An 11810-nucleotide genomic window follows, 5' to 3' on the forward strand; every position below is an offset into this window, starting at 1 on the left:
GAAGCACAGAGAAATTAAGTAGCTTGTTCAAGATTGCACAGTTTTTAAGCAGAGCCAAGATTTAAATCTAGATATTAGACTATGTAAGTAAATCACTACATGCAACTTGTTCTCATTCTATAAACTGGGCGATCTTTTGAATGAGAAAAATCATCCCAATTTATTATTTTTCACATTCAAGTCAGTTCAGATGCCTCTCTTCCAACCCGGAAAGACAAAGGGTCTCTTTCAGCAAGAGGTCAGCTTTGCAGGACCCCTCCCACACACACCCTATCTAGGGACTGCCTAGGGGAATATTAAACAGGAACCCAATTTTCTCGTTTTCCCTTTTTTCAGGGAAGCCTAGAAATGCTAGACTGTTGCCAGAGACAGAGGAGTGGAATAGGTACTTATCAACCAGGACAACACAGCATGTCCTTGGCCTATGCATATTGCCTTAGCAGTCCTCTCCCCATTGCCACTCAGTTATGGATTGTCTGGCCATTCCCTCTGCTTAATCTTCACTGCAACCACCCCCTGTCCCCTGCCTTCCTGTCTCTCAACTGGACCCTTGCATAGCTGTTTACAGGCTCTTTGGGTACCTGTCAAGGTCCAGCCGAGACAGAAACCACATCAGTTATTTGAACAGAGAGATGGTTGTGCAGTCATAAGCACTATCTAATTCCAGAACATTTTCATCACCCAGAAAGAACCCCCTGCCCATTAGCAATCACTACACATTCCCTTTTGTCAACCACTGACCTACTTTTTGGCTCTATAGATTGCCCTATTCTAGACATTTCATATCAATGGAATCTATGATAAGAGCCCTTTTGTGGCTGGCTTCTTTCACTTTGTATCGTTTTCAAGGCCCATCCATGTTGTAGCATGTATCAGTGCAAATATATATTGTATGGACTGTATGGATATATCACATATTCATCCATTCATCAGTCGACATGCATTTAAGTTTTTTCCACTTTTTGGATATTAGGAATAATGCTGCTGTGAACATTCATATGTAAGTCTTTTTGTGGACATATATTCTCATTTCTCTTGGGTATATGCATCCAAGTGCAATTGCTGAGTCATTGTGGTAACTTGTGTTTAGTATTTTGAGGAATTTCCAGATAGTTTTACACAGTGACTGATAGTTAATGGTGTTGAGCATCTTCCCATAGTGTTATTGGCTATTTGTATAATCTCTCTGGAGAAATGTCTATTCAAATATTTTGCCATTTTTAAATTGGGCTATTTGTCTTTTTATTATTGAGTTGTAAATGTATTTTATATATTCCAAAAATAGACCCTTAACAGATACAGGATTTGCAAATATATTTTCCCATTCTGTGTGTTGTCTTTCACTTTCTTGATGGTGTCCTTTGACACACATTTTTTTTTATTTTAATGAGGTCCAATTTATTTATTTTTTCTTTGGTTGCTTGTGCTTTTAGTGTCATATCTAAGAAACCATTGCCTAATGAAGAGTCGTGAAGATTTACACCTATGTTTTCTTCTAAGTGTTTTATAGTTTTAACTCTTACATGGAGGTCTTTGATCCATTTTGAATTCATTGTTTGTATATGGTGTGAAGTAGGAGACCAAATTAATTTGTGTGGATAGCTAGTTGTCCTAGCTACATTCACTAAAAAGACCCAATTTGGGGGGAATCTGGGTGGCTCAGTCGGTTAAGCATCTGACTCTTGGTTTCGGCTCAGGTCACGATCTCACAGTTTGTGGGTTTGAGCTGCATGTCAGGCTCCAAGCTGACAGTGTGGAGCCTGCTTAGGATTCTCTCTCTCCCTCTCTCTGCCCCTTCCCTGCTTGCTCTCTCTATCCCTCTCTCTCTCTCTCTCTCTCTCTCTCAAAATAAGTAAACATTAAAAAAAAAAAAAAGAAAGAAAAGACCCATTTTTACTCGTTGATTGGTCTTAGTGCCTTTGTCAAAAATTAGTTGGCTATAGATGTATGGGTGTATTTCAGGACTCTATATTTCACTGATCTATGTGTCTATCTTTATTCTAGTACCACACTGTTTTTATTACTGTAGCTTTCTAATAGGTTTTAAAATTGTAAGTGTGAGTCTTCAAACTTTGTTCCTTTTTGTTTGTGATTTATTTTACCTATTCTGGGTCCCTTGCCAAATGAATTTCAGGATCAGCTATCCATTTTTGTAAAAAGGCCATTGAAATTTTGATAGGGATTGTATTGAATCTGTTAGATCTATATGGGGCACATTTTAACAATATTAAATCTTCTGGGGCTCCTGGGTGGCTTAGTCGATTAAGTGTCTGATTCTTGATTTCAACTCAGGTCATGATTTCAGTGTTCATGAGATCAATCCCCACATCAGGCTCTGTGCTGTCAGTGTGGAATCTGCTTGGGATTCTCTGTCTCCCTCTCTCTGCCCCTCCCCAGCTGGCATTCTCTCTCTCTCTCTTAAAATAAATAAACATTTAAAAAAATATTAAATCTTCCAATCCACAAATAGGAATGTCTTTCCATTTATTTAGGTCTTTAATTTCTTTCAGCAATGTTTGGATTTGTATTATATCAAATTTTTTTTCTACATCTATTAAGGTGATCATATGATTTTTATCTTTCACTTTATTAATGTGGTAGACAACAACATTATCATTATCATATTAATGGATTTGTATATGTTGAACTATCTTTACATCCCAGAGATAAATCCTACTTGATCATTGTATTATCCTTTTAATATGATGTTGAATTCAGTTTGCTAATATTTTGAGAATTTTTGCACCTATATTCATCAGGGATATAGGTCTATAGTTTTATTCTCTTATAGTGTCCTTATCTGTCCTTAGTATCATGGAATTCTGGCCTTGTAAAATGAGTTTGAGAGACTTCCCTTCTCTTCAGTTTTTTTTGGAAGATTTTGAGAATGATTGGTCTTAATTCTTTAAATGTTTGATAGAATTCAGCAGAGAAACTATCTGGTCCTGGGCTTTTCTGCATTGGAAGATTTTTGATTACTGATTCAATCCCATTACTCATTATGTGTGTTTAGATATTCTATTTCTTCATGATCCAGTTTTGTTAGGTCCATGTTTCTAAGAATTTATCCATTTCTTCTCGATAGTCTGACTTTTTGGTGTATAATTGTTCTTAGTAGTGGGGCATTCACTTTCAAATTCCCCTTCTCTGTAAAGAGAGCTTCCCTACTATTCTTACTTTCTGATTTTACACTCTAATAAACTTTTGTCTGCTGCTCAAAAAAAAAAAATGCTCATTGTAGTTTCTTATGCTCTTTTATATTTCTTTGGTATCATGTATAATGTCTGCTCTCTCATTTTTTATTTTATTTAAGTCTTCTCTCTCTTTTTTTTTCTTTTGTCTAGGTAAAGGCTTATCAATTTTGTTTACCTGAAATCTTTTTTTTTTTTAACGTAGGCATTTATCACTATAAACTTTTCTATTTTAACACTGCTTTTACCGTGCATGTGGTATGTTTTGTTTCTGTTTGTTTCAAGATATTTTTATTTCTCTTTTGATTCCTTCTCTGACCCGCTGGTTGTTCAGGAGTGTGTTGTTTAATTCCCACATATTTGTGAATTTTCCAGTTTTCCTCCTGTTATTGACTTCTAGTTTCCTACCGATGTGTTGGAAAAGATACTTGGTATGATTTAAATCTTAAATTTGCTAAGACTTGTTTTGTGACGTATCATATTATCTCTCCTGAAAAATGTTCTGTGTTCACTTAGGAAGAATGAGTATTCTGCTGTTTAATGCAGTGTTCTGCATATGTCTGTCAGGGCCATTGGGTTGGTAGTCCAACATTTCCTTTTGATTTTCAGTCTGTATCCATTGTTGCAAGTGTGGTATTGAATTCCCCTACTATTATTGGATTGTTGTCTATTTCTCCCTTCAGATCTGTTAATATCTGCTTAATATAGTTACTTTTATGTTGGGTGCATATATGACTGTTAAGTTCTCTTGATGAATTGAACTTTTTAATCATTATATAATGACCTTCTTTGTCATTTGTTATAGTTTTTGGCTTAAAGTCTATTTTGTCTGATGTAAGTGTGGCTATCCCTGCTCTCTCTTGCATAGAATATATTTTTCCATCTCTTCACTTTGAGCCTATGTAAATCCTTAAAGCTGAAGTGAGTCTCTTGTAGGCAACATATTGTTGGATCTTGTTTTTGTTTTTGTTTTTGTTTTTAAATTAAGCTCTTTATTTATTTTTTTTTTCAACTTTTTTTTTTTTTTTTTTTTTTTTTTTGGGACAGAGAGAGACAGAGCATGAACAGGGGAGGGGCAGAGAGAGAGGGAGACACAGAATCGGAAACAGGCTCCAGGCTCCGAGCCGTCAGCCCAGAGCCTGACGCGGAGCTCGAACTCACGGACCGCGAGATCGTGACCTGGCTGAAGTCGGACGCTTAACCGACTGCGCCACCCAGGCGCCCCATGGATCTTGTTTTTTAATTCATTTATATCAAGAGTAATTATTGGTAGGACTTACTAATGCCATCTTACTAATTGTTCTCTGGCTGTTTTTAGTTCCCTTGTGCCTTTCTACGACTTTTTCTGTCTTCCTTTGTGAATTGATGATTTTCTGTAGTGTTATGCTTTGATTCCATTGCCTTTATCTATCATTGCAGGGTTTTGCTTTATGGTTACCATGAGGCTTGCATAAAACATCTTATAGATACAAGTCTTTTCCATGCTGGTAACAACTTTACTTCAACCATATGCAAAACTCCTTTTTTTTTTGTCTTTTTAGATTTTATTTTTTCAAATCATCCTACACCCAATGTGGGGCTCAAACTCATGACCCCAAGATCAAGGGTCACACACTCTATCGACTGAGCAAGCTGGGTGCCCCTATTTATCTTTTTTTATGAGCATTTTTTTTTTCAAGTTAGTTAACATACAGTGTAGTCTTGGCTTCAGGAGTAGAACCCAGTGATTCATCTCTTACATATGACACCCTGTGCTCATCCTGAAAAGTGCCCTCCTTAATGTCTGTCACCCATTTAACCCTCCCCTCCCTCCAGCAACCCTCAATTTGTTCTCTGTATTTAAGACTCTCTTATGGTTTGCCTCCCTCTCTAAAATCTCTCCTTTTACCTTCCTTCTTTTTATGTTTTTGATGTCACAGTTTACCTTGTTTTATATTGTGGATTCATTAACAAATTATTATAGTTATAATTACTATTTTTTAATGTTTTTTATTTATTTTTGAGAGAGAGAGAGAGAGAGAGAGAGAGAGAGTGCAAGCGGGGCAGGGGCAGAGAGGAGAGAGAGACAGAGAATCCCAGGCAGGCTCCATGCTGTCAGCACAATGAGCTGAAATCAAGAGTTGGCCATTCAACCCACTGGGCCACCCAGGTGCCCCAAGTAGTTATAATTATTTTTAATACCTTTGTCCTTTAACCTTTATACTAGAATTAAATGGCTAATACACTGCCATATTACAGTATTAGAACATTCTGAATTTGACTACACAATTGACCCTTGAACAACATGGATTTGAACCGTGCAGGTCTGCTTACACGTGGAATTTTTTTACAGTTGACAGCAAAAGCCACAGGCATTTATTTACAACTGCTGACCCCAGTCATCACAGACTGAATAGAAGGTTACTGGTGCAGAGGTCATACCTGCTGCTCTGTGGGTACCTGGGGAGGCCCACAGAGACTGTCAGCAACTGCAGGGGACTCAGGACCAGGCAGGGATGCAAGGTGCCCTGTGTGTGCAGACACAGTGCTGCACAGGGGGCCCTGCACCCCAGCACCCCTGCCCCCTGAGTGCTCCAGATGGGTTTCAGGGCTGTGCCAGGGCAGCCATAGACCTTGGGCCCCTCCCTCCAGGGTTGGGAGGGACCCTTCCCACAGTGGTCCCCATCCCCACCCTTGGCTTCCCAGAAGCCAGTGCATTCACATGTAGCTGCAGCTGCCGATGGCCACAGGCCAGTGATGTACCTCCAAGCAGATGGGACGGCTCACCTCCAGGCCACTGTCATTGCCGCAGACCTTCCTGGTGGCCACTGCTACTAAGCCAAAAACCACCAGGCTGTGGAACATTGCCATCCCAGGCCACACTGCCCAGCTGGCTTGGCCCACTTACACGCAGATTTTTTTTTTAAATAAATATACATATGGTACTGTACTTTTTCTTTCTCACGATTTTCTTAACATTTTTTTCTTTAGCTTACTTCATCATGAGAGTGCAGTATATAATACATATAACATACAAAATATGTGTTAATCAACTGTCTATGTTATCAGTAAGGCTTCTGATCAACAGTAGGCTATTAGTAGTTAAGTTTTTGGGGAGTCAAAAATTATAAGGGGATTTTTGACTCTGCAGGGGTCAGTGCCCTGCGTAGTTCAAGGGTCAGCTGTACTTACCTTCCCGGTGTGTTGTATATTTTCATATGTTTTCATGTTACTAATTAGCATACTTTCATTTCAGTTTGAAGAAGAACTTCAACATTTCTTATGAGGCACATCTAGTGGTGATGAACTCCCTCAGCTTTTGTTTGTTTGGGGTAATCTTTCTCTCATTTCTGAAGGGCAGCTTTGCCAGATCATTCTTGGTGGGCAATTTTATTCTTTCAGCACTATGAATATATCATCACTCTCTCCTGGCCAATAAGGTTTTTGCAGAGAAGCCCACTGATAGCTTTATGGGGATTCCCTTGTAAGTTACACTCTTCATTTCTCTTGTTGCTTTAAAATTTTTTTTAATGTTATTTTTATTTTTGAGAGAGAGAGAGTGGGAGAGAGACAGAGAGAGAGAGGGAGACACAGAATCCGAAGCAGGCTCCAGGCTCCAAGCTGTCAGCACAGAGCCTGACTCAGGGCTTGAACTCACGAGCCATGAGATCATGACCTGAGCTGAAGTCAGATGCTTCGTCGACTGAGCCACCCAGGCACCCCTCTTGTTGCTTTTTAAAAAATTATTATTATTATTTCAGGGATTATTTTTACAATTGTATTTAAATCCAAATTAGTTAACATATAGTGTAATAATGGTTTCAGGAATAGAATTTAGTGATTCATTTCTTACCTATGTTACCTAGTGCTCATCCCAGCAAGTGCTCTCCTTAATGCCCATCACCCATTTAGCCCACCTCCAAGTGGACACCCCACCCGACACACCACCAGCAACCCTCAGCTTTTTTCTCTGAATTTAATAGTCTCTTATGGTTTACCTCCCTCTCTGTTTTTATCGTATTTTTCCTTTCTTCCCCCTGTGTTCATCTGCTTTGTTTCTTAAATTCCACATATGAGTGAAATCATATATTTATTGACTATTTTGCTTAGCATAATACATTCTAGTTCTATCCATGTTGTTGAAAATAGCAAGATTTCATTCTTTTTGATCACCAAGTAATAGTGCATTGTACATATACACCACATCTTCTTTATCCATTCATCAGTCAATGGACATTTGGGCTCTTTCCATAATTTGGCTATTGTTGATAGTGCTGCTACAAACATTGGGATGCATGTGCCCCTTCAAATCAACATTTTTGTATCTTTTGGATAAATATCTAGTAGTGCAATTGCTGGGTCATAGGGTAGAGCTATTTTTAATTTTGTGAGGAACCTCCATACTATTTTCCAGAGTGGCTGCACCAGTTTGCATCCCCACAAGCAGTGCAAAAGTGTTCCCCTTTCTCCTCATCCTTGCCATCATCTATTGTTGACTGAGTTGTTAATTTAGCCATTCTGACAGGTGTGAGTTGGTATCTCATTGTGGTTTTGATTTGTATTTCCCTGATGATGAATGATGTTGAGCATCTTTTCATGTGTCTGTTAGCCATCTGGATGTATTCTTTGGAAAAGTGTCTATTCATGTCTTTTGCCCATTTCTTAACCGGATTATATGTTTTTTGGGTGTTGAGTTTGATAAATTCTTTATAGATTTTGGATACTAACGCTTTATCAGATGTGTCATTTGCAAATATCTTCTCCCATTCCTTCGGTTGCCTTTTAGTTTGTTGATTGTTTCCTTCACTGTGCAGAAGCTTTTTATCTTGATGCTCTTCTAAGAGTTCATTTTTGCTTTTGTTTCCCTTGCCTCTGGGAACATGTCAAGTAAGAAGTTGCTGTGGCTGAGGCCAAAGAGGTTGTTGCCTGTTTTCTCCTCTAGGATTTTTATTGTTTCCTGTCTTACATTTAGGCCTTTCATCCATTTTGAGTTTATATTTGTGTATGGTGTAAGAAAGTGGTCCAGGTTCATTCTTCTGCATGTTGCTGTCTGGTTTTCCCAGCACCATTTGCTAAAGAGAATGTCTTTTTTCCATTGGATATTCTTTCCTGCTTTGTTGAAGATTAGTTGGCTGTACATTTGTGGGTCAATTTCTGGGTTCTCTATTCTGTTCCATTGATCTATGTGTCTGGTTTTGTGCCAGTACCATAAAGTCTTAATGATTACAGCTTTGTAATATAGCTTGAAGTCCGGAATTGTGATGCCCCCAGCTTTGGTTTTCTTTTCCAGCATTACTTTGGCTCTTTGGGGTCTTTTCTGGTTCCATACAAATTTTAGAATTGTTTTTTCTAGCTCTGGTGTTATTTTGATAGGGATTACATCGAATGTGCATATTGCTCTGGGTAGTATCGACATTTTAACAATATTCTTCCAATCCATGAGCATGGAATGTTTTTCCATTTCTTTGTGTCTTCTTCAGTTTCTTTTATAAGCATTCTATAGTTTTCAGCATACGTATCTTTTATCTCTTTGGTTGATGCCTAGGTATTTTGATACTGAGGTATTTTGGTTAATACCTAGGTATTTTATACATTTTCCATGTAGGTTGTCTGTAAAGAGTGAAAGTTTGACTTCTTCCTTGTCTCTTGTTGCTTTTAAGATTCTTTGTCTTTGATTTTTGACACTTTTATCCTAATGTATCTTGGAGGAGATCTATTGAAGTTGAGACCTTTGGAATTCTCAGCCATTATTATTATTATTTTTAATTTAAATTCTACTTAGTTAGACCATTATTTCTTTAAGCTTTCTCCCCCCTCCCCACCGCCCCCCCCCCTTTCTCCCTCTCTTCTCCTTCTGGGGCTCTAATAATCTGCGGATTGCTTCTTTTGATGGCATCCTATAGATCAGATAGGATTTCTTCACTCTTGCCTTCTTTTTCCTTTGTCACTCTCTGGATAATATCAAAGTCCCTTTGTTGTAATTCACAGATTCTTTCTCCTGATTGATTCATTCTGCAGCTGATGCCCTCTGTAGCATTTTTCACTCATTCATTGTATTTTTCAGCTCTAGAATTTGTTTGGTTTTTTATTGATATGCTTTCTATTGTTTATTAAACTTCTCATTTTATTCATGTATTGTTTTCCTGATTTCATTGAATTGTTTTTCTGTGTTTTCTTATAGCCCATTGAGCTTCCTTAAGCAGCTATTTTGAATTCTTTGTCAGATAAAATGCAGCTCTTCACGTCTTTGGGGTTGGTTACTGGAAGATGATTGTGATCCTGTGGGGGTGTCATGTTTCCTTGATTCTTCATGTTCCTTGAAGTCTTGCTTTGCTGTCTTCATGTTGTGGTAGCAGTCACCTCCTTCAGCTCTTGCTAACTGACTTCAGGGGAGAAATTCCTATCAGTCGTGCTAGGGAGACTGAAGCTTTCTTTCTCAGACTTTCTATGAATACACCTCCTCCATACTTCTTGCTCCCACTTGTGTCAGAATTCTTAAGCTTGTTTGCCTTCTCTTGATCCTGTACCAGAAAGAGTGCTGACAGCCTGTTTTTTGTTTTTTTGTTTTTCTCCCCAAGGGTAGGGTTAGAGTTCAAGTTTGTGGTCTTCCCCTGATCTGCAGACTCAGGCTGGCTTTCGATGTGTGCTCACTAGCCATCTGCCAAAGCTCACTCTTGCCACCATCAAGAGTTTGCACAGAGAGCCAGCTGTAGGGTGAAGGTGTGTGGGGTGAGGTGCATGGATCACCAGGGGTGCCTTTGGGCCAGTTGGGGGGATTTGCAGTCAAGGTCTCCCCAGCAGCTTGTGGGCAGGCTTCTTGTTGGAGTCTGAAACACGTAGGATCCATTTCCCTTTAATGCCCCCTGAAAGTCTTATCTGTCACTCTCCCAGCCTTTCCCCACCCTCAAGTCATGCAGCTTATGACTTAGTACTCTGGTTGGAGTGAGTGAGAAATAGACCCATTTGGCAACATGCTGCACAGCTGGGGAAGCCATGTACTCCCTCACATGCTTGCATTTCCCCCTGTGGAGGAAATCAAGGTCCAAGAATATCTCCGTTAGCATGAGCTGTGCAGCCTTGGGGGAAGGGGGATGTGCGTAAAGTCAAACTGTTCCTCTTTCCCTCTCCAGTGAGTCCAGTTTCTTATATTCTTTCTCCAGTGGTTTGCTAGAACTTCTCTACTGGAGGCATGAACTTCCACAAAGGTTCTCTTGTCTGTGGGTGATTTTCTAAGACAGAGTTTTCCAGGGGTCTCCTAGGCTGTGGCTAAGAGGGGCTGGAGCCAGTTCACAGGCCACTGCAGGGTTCAAGGTGGGACTGAGGTCTGTATACCTATTACTTGATACATTGATGGTCAAGACTCTTCCCTCCCAGTCTCCTTGGTGTGTGGTGCTGAATCCCATATCTCCCACCAGGCACTTTTGTCTGCGGATGGATGCCAAATTGTTGTTTTTGAGTGGGGGTGTGGTACGTGAGGGATAGCTTATTTAGCTACCCCACTTTAAAAATTCTTACTCTTTACCCTGAATATCCACCTGACAGATTATGTTCTCCCTTCTCCTTGTTCACCCTTTTTTGGAGGGAAATGATATGGGAAAGGGAGAGGCTGTCTCCATTCCTGGAGCCATCTGATAATGAGGTAAGGATGGCAGAAAAGTGTGGATAACATTGAATGGGATAAAAGGAATATTACAATGTTATTTTGCACTGATATGCACAAGGTCTGAAAATGGCAGGAGGATGTCCATTCCTTATGATACCCAGTCCTATCCTTCTTCAATCCTCCTCTTGGGCATCCCAGGCCTGGAAGATGTACGCATCTGGACTGGACTCCCCTTTTCTTTGTGTTCATTGTTGCATTCCTGGGGAATGCTGCTGTCCTGTGTGTGATCCAGACTGAGCATATTCTTCACAAGCTCATATACTACTTCCTAGCTGTGTTGAACCCTATTGACCTGAGCCTCTCCACAGCCAGCACCCCTAAAATGCTGGGTATCTTCTGGTTGAGTCTCAGAGATATATCTCTTTTTTAAAAGTTGAGGTAAGAACAGAACATAAAGCTTATCTTAACCATTTTTAAGTGTAAACTTCAGTAGTGTTAACTATATTCACTTTATTGAGTACTGGATCTCTAGGATTTTTGCATACAAAACGGAAACTCTATACCCACTGAACAACTCCATTTCCCTTCCCTCAAGCCCCTGGCAACTACCATTCTACTTTGTTTCTACAAAATTCACTACTTTAGGAACTTCATATAAGTGGAATCATACAGTATCTGTCTTTTTGTGTCTGGCTTATTTCACTTAACGTATCCTCAAGGTTCATCCATGTTGTAGCATGTGACAGAACTTCCTTCTTTTTAAGGCTGAAAATAATATGTATGTATATACCTAATTTTCTTTATCCATTCATCCATTAATGGACTTTTGGGTTACATGTCTTTGCTACTGTGCATAATACTGCAGTAGACGTGGGTGTGAGTTTTTTTTTTTATTGTTGTTGTCATTGTTTTAAAGATTTTAAAGTAATCTCTACAGCCAACGTGGGGTTAAAACTTGCAACCCTGAGATCAAGAGTCACATGCTCTACTGACTGAGCCAGCCAGGCACCCCTGGTGTGAGTTTTTTTAACAGCCTC

This window comes from Panthera uncia, chromosome B4, assembly GCF_023721935.1.
Source record: "Panthera uncia isolate 11264 chromosome B4, Puncia_PCG_1.0, whole genome shotgun sequence".
NCBI classification, from domain to species: Eukaryota; Metazoa; Chordata; class Mammalia; order Carnivora; family Felidae; genus Panthera; species Panthera uncia.